Source organism: Camellia sinensis, chromosome 5 (genome assembly GCF_055761805.1).
Source record: "Camellia sinensis isolate YWXY chromosome 5, ASM5576180v1, whole genome shotgun sequence".
Taxonomy (NCBI): domain Eukaryota; kingdom Viridiplantae; phylum Streptophyta; class Magnoliopsida; order Ericales; family Theaceae; genus Camellia; species Camellia sinensis.
The window spans coordinates 105,215,330-105,235,982 of record NC_138965.1 but is presented as its reverse complement, the minus strand read 5'-3'; positions in this window follow the sequence as shown (position 1 = coordinate 105,235,982).

Here is a 20,653-nt window from a genome sequence, read left to right as displayed (position 1 = left end):
TAAGTTCTCAAATCGAGAAAACTTTGGTTACGACAGACAAGTGGCCTTTGGCACGCATCACGGGTTTCCTAAATTTCCCAAAACTATTTAGGTGGTAACTCTGAAATCTAGTAATGCAGTCCATTTTTGGCATCTCTGATGATTAATGGATTTTTCTAAGATTTGCCGGATTTGGACTCTCATTTGTTTCTTTTTGTTTCACATTGCACTTGTGAAACCAGATTCAAAACCACGGGAGTTCGAACTGTAGGGCTATCGTACCCAAGGAGGCTAAAACCCTCAGAGGAGCACGAAAAGCCAGCTACAAGGAGGTACTTCTGGGGTGGGTGGTTCTAGTACAAGTGAAAACCCTTTGGCAGAGGAAGTTAAGTATGATGCCACTGCTGCTAGTGAGGATGAGCACCCTCCTCCAGCTCGATCTATCCGGGAACAGCTACGCCAGATTGAGCATGCCATCTTTTCCCACTTTAATCATTTGGAGAGTCAGATAGACATCTATGATGCTCGTCTCACCGTCCTGGAGTCCTTTACGGACGCACGACTTACTGCCTTGGAGGCATCTTCTGGCCATATTGAGCATTCGATTGATCAGTCCTCATGCAACTTGCTCAGATTTTATCCCTTCTTCAGATGCAGCAGCCTTTTCCAACGCCGCCGGATCAGTGATGTTGTTTTCAGATTGGACGGTTTTTTCTATTTTGCTTCTCTTGTTTTTTTCTGTGTTGTTCTCTATTGGCCTGTATATATTGTTTTTTTTCTCCTAGCTGTAGGCTTGTCCCTCCCGAACAAAAAGGGAAAGTGGATATGGTTTTGGTTTTTGGCAATTGGAAACACACTGGATATGGGTTTTGTCTAGATATGGTTTTTGGCAATTGGAAACACATAGGACACACAAGACACACACAACTCTTCTCTTTTGTTGGCTGTGTGTTTGGAATAAAATTAGTTACTTTGATGGATATGGATATTAATTTTTTTTGTTTTGGCTCATAGTGGATTATCTCTATATTTTTGTATTTAATATCCTATTTCCATAGTTTTGGTTTGTGTTTAACAAGTGGCATGTTCAAGGTGTTTCTAAACTTGTTTGACAAAAGGGTTATGTTTTGTAGTTTTTGTTTTGTTAGATGTTGTGTCTAGTGCGTGTGTTTGTTAGGAAAAATTGTTAGATTGTTTTGTCCGGGAATTGACAAAAGAGGAGATTGTTAGGTCCCTACGTGTTGCCGATTCCGCAAACAAACTTGGTTTTGAAAGTTATTTTTTCCTCTATTTTTGGCTTTACCCCTCGAGCGGTGAAAGCTGTGCTCGATCGAAAAATCAACACTCTCAGAAGTTTTGCTTCTCTGCAAAAGTACTGGAAGTTGTGTTTTTACGCTCGAGCGAACATTCCAGCGCTCGAGCGTAGGTTTTTGTTCAAAAACACATATTTAAGTCATACTGCTCGAGCGGCCATTTCTGCGCTCGAGTGGTGATCGCGAATCTGTCTGCTATAAAGCTATGAACAAGTGCAATACTAGGATACGGCTTCCAGATCTTCTTTTAGGGAATTAGGATTTTCTTCTGGAGCATCTTTGCTACTTTCTTTGATGTTTGTTTGGTTTAACACATGGTTTGATAAGTATGCATCAAAGGATTGTGACGGCCCTGAAAAAAAAATGTATTTTCTTTAAAAACCCTTATGTTTGAATTATTTCCTTAAAACCCCTCAGTTTCTTGAATTATTTTGAATCTTGCCGATTAGCATTTTTTATTTTTTTATTTTTTATCGAAACAAGGATATCCTAGCCGAATTAGGTTCCTTAGTTTACTTTAATTTAATTCTACATAAATAAGGTTCCAAAACATAAGTTTTATTCCAAGCCCTCACTTCTTTTATTAATTTCAAGATTTGTCCCAAAACTAGTACATGTACCTTTTATACTATTGTACCACCAAATCAAGTTGAGGATCTATATATATATATTGGGAATATGTCCCTAGTACCTATATATTGAATAAAAAATTCTCCATTTCCCTTTCCCATGGCCGGCCAACCTAGGAGAATGTGAGGGACCAATTTTCAAGACTTGTAATTATGATATTCTAGAAGCTCTAGTACCTAGTACCCTTAAATCTAGGGTTGTGTTCCCAACACTAGTTCCATTCCAACTAGAGGCCAATTAAATATTGTCTAATCACATGATTAAGTTCCCTAATCACTCCCTATTCCATTAGACTCCAAGTAAATCCAAACTTTTCAATCCAATTCCAACTAGTGGGCCTTTATGTCTTTTTACACCAAAATAGCCTATAAATACAACCACCCCCTAGCATAGCATACACAAACAACACACGCTCACATACATTCAGCCTAGAGGAGAGAAAGGAGAGCAAGAGAGAAGTCTTGAGAGGGAGAGGAAGGAAGAGGAGAGCAATCTTGTTCAAGCCTAGTAAGTAAGCCACAACACAACTCTCTCTTTTATTTTCCTTTTTCAAATACATGTTCTTAAGGGATCTACCCATTGTTTTCAGATGTGTTATTAATGATTTCCTCGTGTTAAAAATGATAAGAGTTGAGCCATGATTCTACCTCTCTTGTAGTTTCCCTCATTTCGGTACAAAACTATCTTTTTTATACCAATCTCTCAAACTTTCCAAAGGAACACCTTCAAGCTAATTTTCTAAGTTTAATATATGTTATTTAGCATGTTTTCATCACAAAAGAAATGAAAAATTTCCCTTAGTGAATCCATTTCTTACAAATCTTCTTGTTTTGGGTATTGTGCCTTAAAAATCTGTTTTCACAGCCAACTTTCAAAATTTCTAGAAACATGTAGAAAATTATTCTGGACCTCCATTTTATGTCAAAATCTTCCTTAAGGAGTTATCGTTCAACTAAAATTGGTTTCATTGAAAAATAGTGAGCGGTTCGTAAGAAAATCAAATTTTTGTAACGATCGACGAATCTGGACAGCGCTGGAGTGTTTCTTAAATAACTAGAAGTCTAGAAAAGCTATCCCATTTCCGAAATATGTTCTGAAAACTAGATTAAATTCTCTACGAACCATAGGAAGGCCGAGTCTGGTAAAAATCTAAAATAGCCCTTTTTATTATAATCTTTAAATGATATTGACTTTGGAAATTTTGTTGTGCATGGGTGTTTTATGCTCATGTGTTCATGAATATGCTTATTAGCTTATGATCATGTCTTGGCATAATATTGCATGTGTTATGGTTATGTTCCTTATCTTTTTCATTTTAATGATGTATGCTTACGTGGATATTACTATCTTGTTAAGTTGGTCTAACCTTGATTTAAAACATTTAACTCAACGGAAAACTTAATTGGGATGGTATTGGGTTTTCGATCACTTGAGTAATGAAAAGATGATAATATGTGATGTATGGATTGTTGGGATGCGTTCCCTATTTGGAAGTTAAAGTCTTGCGTAAGTGGTTTTTGGAATCCTTGAACGGAGCGGTTGTATTCGGACCCTAGGTATTTGGTGTGAGGAGGGATTTGGGCAAGGCCCATTATTACTGTCTTTTTTGAGGCCCTGCGGTTGGTGCTACGTGGTATATAACCATTGGTAGGCATCTGAGGTTAGTTCTGCAACAAAGCAGCAAAAGAGGGGGCATACCGAATAATCTGCTTTCGATTCTTGTGGTTGGGAGGACGAAATCTCTTTGGGGGATTTCTAGTTTACTAACATCTAACCTTGTAACCCTTTATTTATTTAGTTGAGTATCATGATTTATTACTTGCTGTCATATTTGTGATTGTGTATTGGACTGGGGAAAAAGGGACAGGGTGTGTATGCCTTTACTGGGCATTCAAAGCTCACGGCGTATCATGCCAGGTGCCGAAAAGGAGCTTATAACTGGAGACGATGAGTCTGAAACTTTCGAAGACTTTTGGCTATCTTAGAAAAGTTAGAAATTTCCCTTTTGATATTTTGTAAGGCTCATATGGAGATTTAAATTTTCTTTTGGGATGTAATGTAATGGAACAAGCTTTTGAAATTAAGGATATTTGTGGTTATTATGTACTTATATTCTATATATATATATATATATATAAACCTTATCGTTGCTTATGAGACCTTATGTCAATACCTTTTAAGATTTGTCAAAATGGTGGTACGCTACCTAAGAAAGTTGGACTTAGAAGGAAGGCTAATTTGACTCCTCCGGCGATCTGGGAACTTACTTGGTTATTGACCATAGGACTCATTAGTGACTCTCCCTTGACTACAACCAATAGTGTAGATTCGGGGCTTTACAAAGGATTGTTTGATTGTTCAATACAAGAATGTCCTTCTTCGGTGGATTTTGGAGATTCAAGCGTGGAGTCTTTGAAGGAGTTCGAAGCTGCTCGTTGTCATTCGACATGGATGTTGTGGATTCGACATCAAGCTGATCAATTCCGAGACAAAGGCGTTAGTGAAAGAGACACGGATTGTTGAAGACAAGTTTATAGAGGTTGGGTAAATAGTTTGGTAAATTTGTGTTCTTTCTTTCTTCATAGTGGATTGATTAGTGGCTTTTCACCCGTGATTTTTTTTTTATCACAATTGGAGGTGCTCCAACTGTGGTTTTTTCCACGTAAAAATCGTTTGTGTCAATTTATTAATTGTGAAACAATAATCTAAATCACTTTCGTATGTGCTAGATGCTTTAGATTGTTAGTTTTGGTTGTTTGTGAATTGTTGCAATTAAATCTATTATGAATCACAAATCACATAGTTTTTCAAAGTATGTTTGAATTTCAAATTTGAGATCCAAAAGTTCATAGATAAAGGGCCTTGAGTTGTATGCAAGGGACACAGATTTCACCAGAATATTCTTGAGCTAAGATAGAATTCTGGACCTCATGCCTTTCTAGAGCAAACAATATTCTAGCAATCTAAATAGTCTATAAAGACCCTTATTATCTATGTAAGTTGTTTCAGATAATATTAATCTTTTCGTATTTGGTGTATAAGTTCTGTGTGTTATTATATTGAGAGTTGTTTTAATAGGTCACCTAGATATCTAAATATAATAATGTTAGAGTTATGATCTGAGGTAGGAAATGAAATAGATCTATGCTAAGCTTGATGGAAGGTTGATGTTAGCCACTTCCAGAAACTGGAAGTTTGCCAACGCCAGAGCCCTACGCTGGCAACATTCAGGTAACAGTCAAAACCTTTATATACTATTCTTATTTTGGAAGCATAGTGGGCCTAAAATTAAACAACTCATCTTGTAAGAATAGGAGTGATATTAATATTATTAATATTATTGATTAGTAATATTGTTAATCGGTGATGCTACATTCACCAATTTTAGTACACTAATTAGTGCATATAGCATTATTCATTTTTAACATTATAAAACAGTAATTGTTAGAAAAAAAATTATTTAAATTATTTTTCATATCAGTGCCACATCACCAAGCCACATCATATGGGCAAAGATTGGCAGCCTAATCACTCGGTCGATCTAGCACCACCCCCTCTAACAACCTTGATTTATATATCTAAATTAAACTGAATTTCTTTTATAACGATCACTTTACCTTACGAGCATGTTTGATTAACATAATTAATGCTGAATGGATTAATAATATATGATATTAGTGTATGATTAGTTATTTAGTTAGATTAGTAAGATATATAATTTTCTTTTGACCACATTTATTTTGCAATAAATATAGAAATCCTAATTTTATGTATGCTTTGAGTTATTAGTTATAACAGTCTGAAAATTATAACGATAGCTCATGACGAGTAATCAAATAAGATAATGCGTTTCCACGATGAATATCCTTTCCATTTATATATGATTTGAATTATGCAAAAGATAACACATGCAATTATACATTCACAAGCTCTAACCCTGAATCTGTAGCATGTGTTACAACATAAGATATGATATGAAAGTAAAACAGATAATAAATATCCTAATGGCTTACAACTTTCCAAGACGATGCTTGGTTACAACAAAAGTGGATTTAAATCTAATATAGTTAAAGGCCCTTGGCCTGTACAAAACATTTACAACTATCAAACAAAATGAAGCTCTTTCTCCCAGTCCTCCAACTATTGCCTTGGCAGAGGCATATCATTAACACCTGAAAATGTTTTTCCCACATAGGGTGAGCCAAAGACCAGTAGAAATAATTCAGCACAATAAATGAATCCTAACAAAGATACAAGTGAATGCATATGCAATACTCGTGTCAAAACATTTTATATCTTTTTCCAAAACCATGAAATGCCAGATTAATGTCAGAATTCATAAATCACTTCCTTTACAATAGAAAACAGGGCAGTGAATCACACTTTAGGAATCCCAAAACAATTCCAACCTTTCACGGAAATTTCTTCTATGGGAAACCGTAAACTGGCACCCATGTAAACGTTGCTCTACAAGCACTCTTATTGCCATTTCACGAAAATTTCATCCGCGGGATCGGCACCTATGTATACGCTTAGTTTTTAGGACTTTCACCATAGACACTCAGGCTAACTTATTTCAAGGAGACAACACATACTTCTCATATTCACTCATTTTTCTCGAAACGATAAATATTTCCAATGTATAAATATGAAGTAATGCTCGATACAAATGGATGAGACAATAGTTTCAATTCTCTCAATTCTCATTTAATTTCTACAACAATCATAGCCATCCTTCACCGATAGCTCAAAACAGATATTTCTAAACAGATAAACAATTTTCAATAAAGATAAACTGTTCAAATTTCAAGGTGTGAGTGATAATACAAATCTAACTCTGCCATCCTCATCAAAATCACCCTAATTCCACATTTCCAACATCAATTTCATTTATCATTTCAAAATCAACATTTGATATATTTAGGGTAAAACCACCATTTCTTTTTAAACCAATTTCAAAGGTAAAAGTCCACTAATTCATCATAACTCAACAATAAATACATTCTCTTAATCATTTCCAACAAAGCATCTGAAAACCCCTTTTTTTGAAATCAAGCCAAACCCTAGGTTTGCCCAAAATTCCTCCAAATCAAAATGTTGTTTATAAAGACAAATATCTAAGTTAAAGATCATATGAAAGTGTAGAGAATCCCTATCTCAAGCTTAGAAGATGAGAGAAAGAGTGAAGGAACTTCAATAACGCCCAAACCCAATTTTGTTTCGATCAAAAGGGAGCCCACGGCATGCTCTACCTTTTTAACAAAGGGACATGGGTGAAGAACTCAATGGATCTAGGTTTGTAGAGAGAAGTAGAGTTTTAGAGAGAGAGCGTGTAGATTTAGGGTTTTCTAGAATGTTTAGAGAGAGAAAGAAATGAAAAAGTGACTCACAAGTGGCTTTTTATGAACTGATATACACACAGATCGCTCGAGCGCAAGAAGTTTCGCTTGAGCGACTAGACACAATAAGTTGCAACGCTCGAGCGCAAGAAGCTTCGTTGGAGCAAAGAATACCAACTCCCAGAAGTTTTACAAACAAAAGACCACTGCTCGAGCTTAAGTAGAGTCGCTCGAGCCAACACCGATCAAGTACAAGAAGCTTCGCTCGAGTGAAGAATACCACCTCCTAGTAGTTTTGTAGACCTGCAAAAGTACTGAGAGCTTACAAAGACCGCTCGAGCACAAGAAGTATTACTTGAGCGAAGAAGCAAAATTCTGGGCAACAATAGTTGAAAAACAAGCTACCTACCTATTCTAAATGCAACCAACACATCCCAATAGCCAAACTTAAAGAGAAATAAGGTGAAACAAGACATGAACAACTGCATAAGACAATGAAACCTAGATCCAAAACATCAAAGGGGTTGGGTCTAAACCAGAATCGCTATAACTTCCATCCCTTAAGGAATTTTGTCCCAAAATTTTAAACCAAACATTAAAACCATGTTTAAACCAATGCCTGATAGTAACTCAAATTCATCACTATGACCCATCCACCGGTCATCCATTCTTATCAACATACGGAATTTACAATTCACATTTCCAAAACATATGCAATATTTATATTACATTAACATAACAAAGTTTTCAATACATGTTCAAAAATCAACAAATAGGTCTGGATACTTCTCACGGACTTTCGCCTTACGCTCCCAAGTGGCCTCTTCAACCCCATGGTGTTCCTATAACACTTTTACTAACGGAATCATCTTGCCTCGCAAGACTTGGTCTCGAGTGTCTAAAACTCTAATCGGTCTCTCCTCATATAAGACATCCTCGTTTGCCTCTAACTCAGTCTAATCCAACACGTGTGAAGGATCCGACTCATACGTCTGAAGCATACAGATATGGAACACATCATGAACCCTTGAAAGTTGTGGCAGCAAGGCCAAATGGTAAGTTACCTCCCCAATCCATTATAGGATCTCAAAAGGCCCAATAAATCTAGGAGACAACTTCCCACTCTTCTCAAACCCCATCTAGGTGATATCTTCGAGGAGACATGAGCTCCCACCTCAAAGGATAACGGTCTCCTCCTACGGTCGGCATAGCTCTTTTGACGACTCTGAGCCGTGACCAACCTCTTACGGATAAGTGTAAATATCTCCATTGTTTCCCGGACTAACTCTGGACCTATTATAGGTGTATTACCCACCTTGGCCTAACACACAGGAGATCTACACGGTCGGTCGTACAAGGCCTCAAACGGTGCCATACCAACACTCGACTAGAAGCTATTGTTATAGGCAAACTCCACTAAAGGCAAGTGCCTCTCCCACGACCCCTTAAAGTCAAGAAAACAATCCCAAAGCCTATCTTCAAGGATCTGAATGGTACGCTCTGACTGACCGTCAGTTTGAGGATGATAGGCGGTACTAAAAGTCAACCTAGTGCCCAAAGCATTTCGCAAGCTCTGCCATAACTGAGCTGTGAAACGTGAATCTCTATCGGAAACAATAGTCACAGGGACCCCATGAAGTCAAACTATGCCCCTAATATATAGGTCGACAAGATAATCTACCGAGTCACTCGTGCCCATAGGTACAAAGTGAGCTGACTTAGTTAATTGATCAACTATCATCCAAATGGTATCATTACCCCACTGAGTACTCAAAAAATAGACTATAAAATCCATCGTGACATGCCCTCACTTTCACTCGGCTATAGGAAAGGGTTGCAACAAACCTGTTGGCCTCTAATGCTCGGCCTTCACTTGTTGACAAGTAAGGCACCTCGATACAAATATGGCTACGTCCTTCTTCATCCTCTTCCACCAAAACTGACGACTAAGGTCGTGATACATCTTTGTGCCTCTCGGATGTACTGCAAGGCGTGAATAGTGAAACTCTCGGAGTACCTCCTCTTGACAAGACTTCGGGACGAAAATACGATCAATGTATCGAACACTCGAGTCAGAATACACGTTCAAGCCCATCTCTTCCTTCAGGCTAGAGACCTTCCCCTAGAGGGTTTCAATCTCGTGGTCACCTCTCTGTGCTTTTATAACTCTGCTCACTAGTGTAGGTTGTGCAACTACTCTAAACAAAGCTGCCGACTCAACAAACTCGCTAAGATGCAAGTCAAACTCGTCAATAGCACCCAACATCTCCCATTCCTGGATAGCAATACTCGTCACACTGTTGATAGTCTTTCTACTCAAGGCATCATTAGACTCGACTTTCTTCGCGCGGCCCCCTTCCGGAGAGGTGCGAATTGGTCTCCCACAGTTCGGACTCCTGTCACAGTTTTGAATCTAATCTCACAAAGTGCAATATGAGACTAATAAACACTAAAGAGTTCAATCCGGCAAATCATTTTAGAAAATCAGATTTTTAAATCAAATAATGCCAAAATTGGACTGCTTTGCCAGATTACAGAGTCACCACCTAAATATTTTATTTTTGGAAAATTTAGGAAACCCTGACTCGTGCCAAAGGCCACATGTCCGTCATCACCAAAGTTGCCTCGGCTCGGGAACTTGGGTACGAGAGGGGAAGGTCCTGAAATGAGCACCTCCGCTCGCCCGATCAAAGATCAGCCTCTACTAAGCATGATATGTTTTATTCCGATTATTAGCTAACTTTACTGTGTGGCGCACACATATGAGTATAGACCAAATCGCAAGAATTGGAACAAAACAACTCATGTTTCTTTTCAAAAATGGTTTGAAATTGTCACTCGCAAGTGGAATAAAGCGCGGATTTGCCACCTCAAGTGGGCTTAAAACATGATTTGCCACTTCGCAAAGTGGGCTTAAAACTCAGATTCATCGAATTGTTCCAATTCAAGCAACAAAGCCATCATCCACATGCATTCATGTAGTTTAGCAAGTAAGCACATAGCCTCGTGGCAAGCATGCGAAACATGGAAAAACTCACACTCATGCAAGCGTGCTAAAGCGTAAAGACTTACAGTGTACTCTAAGCCAAAACAAAAAGCTAGTTAGAAATACGCATGATCCTAACTATATTAAGATGCCTAATGCAACACATGCAGTAATGCAATTAATAGGCTCGGCTATCTAAGATGGCATATGAATGCAACAATTTGATACATGTATTCAAATAAGTATTGAAATACGATGCAGTTTGAATGATGCGCCGAGCCTCGGTGCATGCAAGACAAATGAATGATGCAAACATGAAAGGCATAAAGTATGCTAATTGAAACGTGATCCCTAATCTAACCATCGAAAGTGGTTAAATAAAAGGGAGAAAGACGTGGGGTTGGAAGACATACACAAACACACGCACGCTTATTACAACCTTGTGCCCTTGCGAAGGAGGGTCCGAATGAATAAGTTAAGCTACACTAAGCTAAGCTAATTAAACTAATCTAATTAAACTAATTAGACTAATTATTGCAAAACAACTAATTAACTATTCTAAGCTAATTAATTATTACAACAAAAATGAATTCAAATAACTAGCTATTCTAAGCGAATTAAATTATTTCACAACAAATTAAATAACTAACTACATTAAGTTATTTAAAGCAATTTAAATAAAGCAATAAACTGGCCTCGCGGGCGAGGGAGGCATGCATGCTCAGTTGGCTTCCTCCCAAAAATCCATCACTTTGCCGTCGGTTGCCTCTGTTTGCCCTTGCCTTAATCTCTGAACACTGAACCAGCTTCCAGACTGTTTTTGCCTCAAAACAGGAACATTTTGGCACAAAAATGGACTGGTGGCCGGTCGGCCACAAAAGGTGGCTGCCGACCACCTTGACTGGCCGGTCGGCTAGTACAAGTGGTCGGTCGGCTACTGCAGGTGGCCGGTCGGCCACCTGCTTTTCCAAACTTCTGGTTTTGCTACAACAAAGAGCAACAGAGGTACAACAATGTATTTGTAGGGAAATGTGTGTACTGCCACCCTCCTTATCATGTCTCAAGCTCAAAGGAGTATGGCACTTGGCTCTCAAGCCACCAATCAAGCATTTCATGCATGATGGCCAAAGAACCAAGCTTGTACAAGCTTAGTGAATGCACAAATAAGACCCAAATGGCCATCACCCTATCATGCATGATCAAGGGTGACGACGACCAAGAAATGTGATACATTTCATCACTTTAAGTATGAAACATCCCATATTTCTTGTGTTTGGATTAACTTCCGATCCAAACACATGCAATGCAAACAACATGCTTATCTTGTTCACATTTTACTTAATTCATTTTGTTTACACATTTTACATTACCGATTAATCCTTTAACCGATTAGTCCAATGTGAAAATCCTCTAATGGGAGAGGGGTCAACCAAAGGATGGTTTAAGACATAAGAGAGATCATGCCTTTGGCTAGGAGGAACCCTCAAAAGAGAGTTAAAGCCATTGAGCACAAGCTCTATCAAGCTTAAACACAACCTTAAGACTGACCAACCCTCAGAACAAATGGAAAAATGAAATGAGGGAGATTGCAGACTTTCAGTGCTGAAATGGCATGCTAAAGACCTTAAACCATACAAGCAACACATGCATAACATGCTCAAAAACCAAAAGCATTAAAGCTAGCAAAGAGGACTACACAAGAGGCATGCAATAATAAGCTTAAATGACCAAACCAGCTCTGGACAGAGCTTAAACATGCCAAAATAGTAGCCAAAACATGCTGAAATTTTGACACGAAAGGTAAGAGAAACATACTCGCATGTTGGCTCACAAACAAGGCACAAAGCACAACTCTCAAATGTAATGAAAGAGTGAAATATGTGAGAGTGTGACAAAGTTACATGCACTGAAATTACATGTTAAATGATGCTATAGCATGCAATCATCTCAAGCAAAGCATGTTAGAGGCCTTGAAACACAAAGCTAGTGAAGCCATTTACATTATAGCTATACAAAGCATGAGTAATATGATCAAGAAGGCTCAAAACAGAGCTAAAGCATGCTAAATCAGTAGCAAAAACATGCTAGAATCAAACTGACATAAGCTAGAATGATAGGCTAAATCATCAAGTATGCTAGGCTAGTAAGCATGATTGCACTACAATTACAAAAAGCAAGCAAGAAGTGTCCCAACCAACCAAAAGCAGAGTTGAAGCATGTCAAAACAAAGCCAAAAACATGCTTGAACTAAGCTACAAAAAGGTAGAAAAGCATGCTCAAATATTAGGCCATCTACACATGCAAACAAGATACAAGGAGGGGAGGTCACCCCCTCCTATTTTGGACCTCAAAACAAACTTTTTACCACTGAAATTCCCCTGGAATTCAGTGGTTAAAAGGCCAAGAAAAGGGGGGTTTGAAAAGCTTTGAAAGATGGCTCAAAAGGCTTTACAAGCCAAAGAGCAAAGGGAGGAAACCATCCCCTAACCAAACAAGACTCAAACCATCATTTTAAACCCTTAAAAATAGAGTTTTTTAGAGGTTAAAACTAGCCTCAAAATAGCATGCAAAGGTGGTTAAACAAATGACTAAAGCAAAGCCTAAAAGGGACAAGTCCTTACCCTTGAAGCACAACACTAAAACATCAACAATTTTGGGCCAAAACCAAGCTTAAGACCTCAAACCAAGCCTCAAAGAACCACAACTCCAAGGTGAAGGTGTTTGGTCAAGGGTCTTAGTGCAAAAGTGTAGAGAAAACTCACTTTCAAGCACAGTATATATATATATATATATAGAGAGAGAGTCAAATTTTGCTCACCAAAATTTTTGAACCCTCAAAAGGGGGAGGGACCTCCCCTTATATAGAAAAACAAGCAAAAAGCTTATTTCCATCCCTCCATACACGTGTATGGAGGATGCATTCAGTGATCAACAGCTGGCACATAAAATATTTGAAAAAGGAGAAAATTGGCCATCGGCCACTTCAGGTGGCCAGCCGGCCACCTCCCCTAGCCGACCAACCACTTCAAGTGGCCGACAAGAAGGAAAAGTGGCCAACAAGGCCTTTTCGCCCTCTAAGCAAGAGGCACCAAGGTTTGGCCCAAAAATAAGGCCAAAACACAGAGGATTTAGAGGCTAAAAGACAAGGCACTCAGCCGAGACCTTTGGGCGCTCAAAACGAGCACAAACATGCGCAATCATCGAGTGCACAAACGATGACGTCTGAGTCTTAAGGTTGGTCAAAAATGGGGTGTCTACAGTTGCCCCTCTTTGACAGAGCTCGAAAGTCATGAAATGACGAGAGTGAATGTCAAAGCCCAGAGACGACCCATTTTTAACAAGGCCGAAGACGTAGACAAACAGGCAAGATAACAATATAGACGTGCCCATAGGCAGGGGCAAAATGCAAACGACATGCACAATACAGAACATAACTTATGATCATGCAATGAGGGCTATAATGAAACATCTAGATGCAAATATTGCGCAAAGAAATGCTACAGCAAACTCGTACATAAGCAAATTAATATGAACCAAACCATATCTCATGCAGAAAAGATGTAAGAAAATTATGCAATCTTAACCGCGCCTCAGGCAGAAAAGGCAAAGAAACATAACCGTCAGGCGCACCCGGGGCGGCAAACAAGATCCCAACACGTGGCACACGCGAGGAGAGAAGTGGTGCGAACCTAAGGACACACCATAAGGTTCCGAATTAAAGAGAGCACATAATAACAATTGAAACGCATCCAACTATTATGCAATCAAAGAAAAGAGCGGTATAAGCATCGGAGCCCGTCCAAATGCATTTAACCAAAGCATCCTAATGCTCGGCGCGTGAAAGGGAAAAGGGAGCGGTGCAAACACCGGAGAGTGGTATAAACATCGGAGCACGTTCCAATGTATCTAACCAAAACAGAGTGGTATAAGCGTCAGAACACGTTCCAAACGCTTCTAACCGGAAGGGTGGTATAAACATCGGGTACACGACCCAATGCTTCTAACCAACGAGGTGGTATAAGTGTCAGACACACGTCCTAAACACTTCTAACCAAAGGAGGTGGTATAAACATCAGGCACACAACCCAATGCTTCTAACCAACGAGATGGTATAAGCATCGGACACACGTCCCAAATGCTTCTAACCAAAAGAGGTGGTATAAACATCGGGCACACAACCCAATGCTTCTAACCAACGAGGTGGTATAAGCATCGGACACACGTCCCAAACGCTTTTAACCAAAGGAGGTGGTATAAACATCGGGCACACAACCCAATGCTTCTAACCGAAAGGGTGGTATAAGCGTCGGACACACAATCCAAATACTTCTAACCGAAGGAGAGGTATAAGCGTCAGACACATAATCCAAACGCTTCTAACCAAAAGAGGTGGTATAAACATCGGGCACACAACCCGAATGTTTCTAACCAACGAGGTGTGGTGTAAGCACTGGGCGTACCCGAATGCTTTTAACCAAAGCAAGGTGTGGTGTAAGCACCGAGCATACCCGAATGCTTCTAACCAAAACAAGGTGTTCAAAGGACAAGAATGATCTTACCCGGAATTCCTCAGACTGAACCGTACATACAATATCGTGCCTGCACAAGAAAGCAACTTTGACAAGTACAAAACAATAGGAATGCATGTTCTATGCAAAACGAATAACCATGACACAATGCTTAGCGAGGCATGTTTCATGCACATCATGTGAGGAATGAAACAGAAGCATATCTTATGCAACAAAACATGGAGCATATTCTATGCAATACCGAATGCATGCACAATGCAATAGGTACGGACAACTTCTATGCGAATGTAGGAGCATGCGCAATGCAATACAACATGACATGCATATTCTATGCAGCATAAAAATGTGAGTAATGCAACGCAATGTATCATACGTATTTTGTGCACAATGACAACGATACACATGCAATACAACATCAATAGCATGTTCAATGCAAAACACTGAGTAAAGAAATGCGCGTATGAAAGAGAGCGATTCAGTTGCAACCTTCGATTTACCTTTCAGAGGAGTTACAATGTATTTCAAAAGGATACACCTCGTTCATGCTAGCTGACGATGAGTCACGTATCGAAGACATGAGTTGAAACTTCTGCAGAAACACTTTGAGCTGACAAGTGGACTTTTCTTGCACTTTCTCAAGAGCCAAGGACTCAAAACAGTCTGAAAATACACAGGGGGAATACTGGGCACCTGCCGGCCACCATAAAGCATTGTCGGCCACTTGATAAAGCTGTCGGCCACCTAAGTGGCAGGTCGGCCACAAAAACCGGCCAGTTGGCCGGTTGTGGCAGATTCGGGTCCAGTTTGGTCTTTTTGCATGGAGAACTTTAAAAGCACAACCCTAAATCACTTTCCTCACACATATAGTGCCAAAATCCCTTCCTCTTTGTCTCTAGACCCCTTTTCCTCTTAGATCCGTGCTCCACATGCGTTTTCCAACGCCCCTCGCGAAGTTGATTCACTAAGACCTTTTAGTTTCCTCCGCTTTGAACCGATCAAAACTTGTTTTCGGAGCTTCTTCCTCCATTTTCACCATTTAAGGTTTGTTTCCCTCAAGTTTATCTTGAGTTTGGCGCCGTTTCCCGGGCTTTGACTTTTTTTGACTTTTTCTCTTTCTGAGAGTTGACTTTTGTTGACTTTTTCACACTTTTGCCCATTTTGCTCATTTTCGCCTACTTTTTCACCTTATTTCTAGTTGGCAGACGACGCCCCACATGACAGGGGTTCCCCAGGGATGGAGGGAGAGCCAGAGTACATTCTGCTGCCACCCATAGTCCAGCCTTTTGACCCCGAGAGGTATCGCCCTGAGGCACATGTACTACCACCCAGCACAGTCCGCCATTTTAGTGGATTTGCACGGTGTGCACCTGTAGATCTTCTATTACGAGAGACAAAGTCTCATCTATCCTATGACGCCTCCGAGGTACACACTGTACTCTTACATTTTCTGCAATGCACTTTACATTTCTTGCATAGCTCGCACTTTTGCCCCGTATTTCATCTGCTCATTTTGAACACATTCACCCACTATATTTCTATTCATTCACACATTCACACACTGTATTTCTGCCCATTTTGAACACATTCACATACTGTATTTCTGTTCTTTCACACAGGTAGACTACCATTTCACCCGTGGATATGGGTCTACCGCAGCGAGGGAGTGGTATATGGACCTCCCTGACGACGTCCGACAGATTGTTGATGATGCGAGGTTTGGCTTATTCTGCATGGGACTCTCGCGTCTTATGGCGAGTAGGACCCTCTTAGGCGCATTGGTAGAGAGATGGTGGGACACCACCAACTCTTTCCATTTCTCTAGCACAGGGGACATGACGATGACCTCGTATGACTTCGCCATGCTGACAGGCCTTGAGGTAGGAGGCTAGCTGATCCCATACAACTCTGACATGGGCGAGTGGGAGGCCGCTTGGACCTACCTGTTGGGAGCACACCCGCCTATTTTTTGATCATTAGGCTTGGTCCGGTACACTTGGTTCACTGACCACTTCAGAGGGGGAGAGCCCACGACGATTGAGGCGACAGAGCAGTACGCTCGAGGTTTGCTCATGTTCCTTTTGGGCACTACTTTGTTCGCCGACAGGGCGAACACAGTCGGGCTGTATCTGCTGAGCGGCTTACTGGACCTATCCAGGTTCGACACTATGATTGGGGGGGCGCCGGCCTTGCTACCCTCTACTGCTATATGAGCTCGACCTCCCGTAGGAGCGGGAACAGAGTAGGCGGCTATTGGAGAGCCTGGAAGGTATGCTTTACTGTTCAGCTTTATATTTCCTACCATGCTTTCTTCTTTGCACTTTCTGTACACTGCACACTGCATACGCATAATTCAATCTTTGCTCTGCACTTGTACTTGCTATACACTGTGCCACGCACCTTGCTTTCCGCATTTTCTGTATTCTGTATTCTCACTGCCACCGTCTTGCTTTTCACAGCTATGGGTATACGCCTATTTCCTGACACTTGCTCTCGAGCTAGAGGTCGAGACGTCGCTGAAGGTACCATATTCACATCGATATGACGGTCGGTGCTAGCCTAGGGCCCGAGAGACTCTCCCCTACCTTCGCCAGTATTTTGACACCGTGAGGATGGTAGAGGTAATTCAAAACTCAGTTTTTTCTACTTTCAGCTTCAATTCATTTTACATTTTACATATCTAATAGCAACTCATCACTCTATGCACTTTGCTGTCTGCAGGTCACATGGCAGCCATGGGCGACGATGCCAGAAGGGACTAGATTTCATTTTGCCAGAGCTCGGGGTGCCTCCCGGTATCGACTTTTGCTTGAGGGGCCAGTAGGACGGGCCTGGTTTCTTGGAGAGCGCTTCATGAGCTAGACACTAGGCTTGCCATTACAGTTAGTTCCTTTGCCACCTCCACCGTCTATGTGAGCCATAGAGAGTCTCTCTCCCCAGGAGCTTATTGACTCCATACAAGGTGCAGATACAGACTGATTCATTGGGGAGGGAGACTATACGATCTATATTCAGGCGTACCTCATGCCTCCTCTGGCAGGTGCTCATGCTCACACGGGGAGGACAGGTGATATTTTTTCGTCGAGTAGGGCTCGGGCAACAGATGTTCCCTCGACGAGTAAGGCTCGGGCACCGAGGGGTGAGGCTAAAGGGATGCCACCCACCAGGCAGAGTGTTGGATGGCCAGATCTTCCGACCGAGCTGACAAGTTGGCGGTACTCCGTAGTGTCCTATCAGATTCCACTTGAGCCCCCGTTGCCTGGTCACTGATATGTCAGGACACCTGACTCACCACCGATATATTTTACAACTTTCATTCATTTCAGATACGTATTCATTCATTCACTGATTGTTTGAACTTGCATTTGCAGCCCTCCATAGGATATATCGAGGGGTTGCTCGAGGTATTGGCCTCATTCGAGGGCATGATCTTGAGGAGAGAGACGATGCTTAGCTCTCACGGCATTCAGGTAATTTTTCTGTTTTCTTGCATTTCGGTTATCATATTTCTGCTGATATACTGAAATTGACATCTCAACTGAACATTTCCCCATATTGCACTGAACTGATACATTGCATGTATAGACCACATCTGACATACTGCATTCAGATACTGTACCTAACTTCTGCATGTACTTACTCTGCACACCATACTTGTATCTGATACTCATACTATGGCTGATATATTCAAACTGTCTTTTCAGGTCACACCCTTACGGACAGGACCTTCAGAGCCTTCTCCAGCAGCAGGGAGAGAGATTCCGGCATGCGGCCGAGGGAGACGTCAGGAGCCTGTCATGCATGATGACGATGATGAGTCTAGTGAGGACGAGGAGCCAGCGAGTCCCCAGTTAGAGTCATCTGAGGGTGGAGGCGACGACACTGGCTCAGGTTTTGAGGGTGGTGACGATGCTGAGGAGGGCTCCGAGGATGGGAGCGGAGACGACTCTGGTTCAGATTCGAGCGGTGGCTCCGATGGCGATAGCTCAGGGTCTGCTCAATCGAGGAAGAGGATGAAGAGGGCCTTTCAATCCTGAGCTAGGTGGCGGAAATTTAGATATTTTTGCTTTGTTTATCTTTTTGCTAGTTGTGTTAGCACATTGTATAACCTTAGGCAGTTTTATTTTCTTTAAAATTTGTACTTTTTGGTAAAAAGAAACCATGATGGAATGAAAATGACTTTTTGATTAAAAAGTGTTGCATTTTATATTCTGAGCATCACATTGCACCATTTTACACAAAAACGGAATGGATGAAAATTGAACATTGTATATTGCCTTGACAATTGCTTAGTCAGGTAGTGAACCAAACAAAACAAACAAAATAAGACAACTCAAAGAACAACTAATGCAACAATTCGATAAACAAAACAACAACTCGATAAACGAAACGAATACAACTCGATAAACAAAACGAATACAATTCGATAAGCAAATTACAACAACTGGGTAAACAAATTGCAACAAACAACAAAACTGCTAAACAAAAGAGTTGGACACATCTAGAGTAGAACAAAACACAGGTTTTCAGTATCCTCAACACACAGGAAGACCAAAGACACTTTGCTGGGGGCAAAAAGAGGCTGTTGGCCACTTATGACCATTGTCGGCCACTTGGTGGTGGGTGTCGGCCACTTAAGTGGCCGGTCGGCCAGAAAAAGTGGCTGGTCGGCTACTCTAACTGGTCGGATGGCCAGTTATGGTGGGAACCTCCAGATTGCTGCCACCTGTCTTCCACTTGATGCCTTATCTTCAACAAAGCTCCAGCTTCGTGGCTTCTTCAATTCAGCTCTGTTTGTGCTTCAAATGGAGCCGTTCTTCGCCGAAAAACTCTCTGATTAGATTGCAAACTTAGATGGCTCAAAAAAGTTGAATTTCTGGGGTTTCGGGATAAACGCACTATTCTCGCTGAGCCGCACTTCGCTATGTTTTCCATTCCTCCATGTCGCGACTAGGTATTGGAATCTGATTACACATGTTTTTAGCTTTGGGGGACAAGAGATGTGTCCCACAATCGAAGAATTCCAAGCTTTGATGGAATCCCAATGTGACGAGGAAATCTTGCCCCAGTCTCGTTTTGGCCACATCCAAGCTTTAGGACGGATGTGTGGGCTCACTTTGCACGATGCTCAGTCCTTAGTTCACAATGGGGAACTTGACATTCTAAGCTTGATTCATCGGTTTTCTAATGCCGGTGACCGCGGCGACCGTCTTTGGCAAAGTTTTCCGCAGCATGCCCTCTGCTTGTGCATGTTGGCCCATTTTCTGCTTGCCCCTAGCTTCGGAGGATCTAGCATTCGCTTGATTGAAGTTGCCCAAGGCTTGAAGGAGGGCAAGAGCTGCATCGGCTTAACACTAGCCGAAACTTTGATGGGCTTGGATGCTTTCCATCGCCGGGAGATAACTAAGTTCGCAGGAAGTCCACTGCTTTTGCAGGTAATGTTTCCCTCCCTTCTTACATGTGTTTCTCACATCACTTGGCCCTCAGGCTCTATTTTTCTCTCAAAACCCTTTCTCACTTTTTCTCTCCACGTACACCTTTCTATTCTTTAATCTCTCTTGTTTTCATCCCTCCCCAGGTATGGCTCATAGAGAAGTTGAAAGTAGTGGACCCTTTTCATGCATATTTGGCACGTGGCTATTTTTTTCGCCAACGGCTAGTTGATTTACCAAATGAGGGGTGGTAGTGCCACTGGATATGCAGTAGGTCTGCTGTTGGCGTTGCCCCTGGTTTAATCTGCCTGAGATGAGCTACAACATGTCTCGTCAGCTTGGCATTCAGCTGATCAGTTTGATGCACTGTATCTTCTATTTTCCATTTCAGATTCGGTGCCAGTTCGGTCACAACCAGACTTGCTCGACAGAGGGAATAGAGTACCCA